The sequence below is a fragment of the Plasmodium cynomolgi genome, chromosome 7 (genome assembly GCF_000321355.1).
Source record: "Plasmodium cynomolgi strain B DNA, chromosome 7, whole genome shotgun sequence".
NCBI lineage: Eukaryota > Apicomplexa > Aconoidasida > Haemosporida > Plasmodiidae > Plasmodium > Plasmodium cynomolgi.
In genome coordinates, this window is record NC_020400.1 from 357,167 (window position 1) to 358,030 (window position 864).

The following is an 864-nucleotide window of genomic DNA, read 5'->3' on the forward strand; positions in this document are numbered from 1 at the left end:
GCGTTTATATGCCTGTGCGGATATCCCTCCTTTATTCTCACATGTTTCCCGTTAAAGCATATGTGCGCGTGGCGCGCCACGTTCTAAGCGCTGCGGTAGTTGCATGACTGAGCTAACAAGTGCAGGTGGGGAAAAACGGGGAAAATAAAAAAGGAGGCTCTTTACACATGTACATACAGCAATGTTAAAGCAACTGTAGAGGGGTAAACTTATGCGAGGTGAACCATGGAAGGCCACAAAAAAATGTGAGGGGACTATCAAACTCAGAGAATTGCACACATATATATTATATGGACACCTTCCCACGTGCCACCTGGTTTGCCGCCTTACCGAAGGGTTGCACATACGGCCATTCCGCGCTCCCCTATTTTCTTACGCATTACTCCCTCCCTTTTTTCTTTTTTTTTGCGCATTTGCAAATCAAAGGGGCAATAGAAAAGGCCTTCGGAGGCACTGCAATTTGCGCAGCTGGATTTCAGGTTAACCCCCGTAATGGGGGATTTACCCCTCCTTCCTGTCCGTCGTAGTTCCCCAAGGAAGAAGAAAGTGAACAAATGCGTGTGCACCACCGGGGGGTGAAATAAACGAGTGAAGAAATGCAACTTTGTTTGTGTTCTCTCTCCTCAATTGTTCGATCTTATGGAGAAAGTGCCACTGCAGAAAATGCCTCACGGATGTTATCCCAGGCGAAGTTGTACAGAATTACATGAACGAGGTTTTTTCCTGCGATCCTTTTGTACGTCCTCATCATGTTGAACAAAAAAAAAAAAAAAAAAAAAAAAAACATGCGGCCCATTTTTAGCTGCACACATTGTCTTTAGGGTTTCTCCAAATGGCTAAACTTTTTGTTCACATAGGGATTTC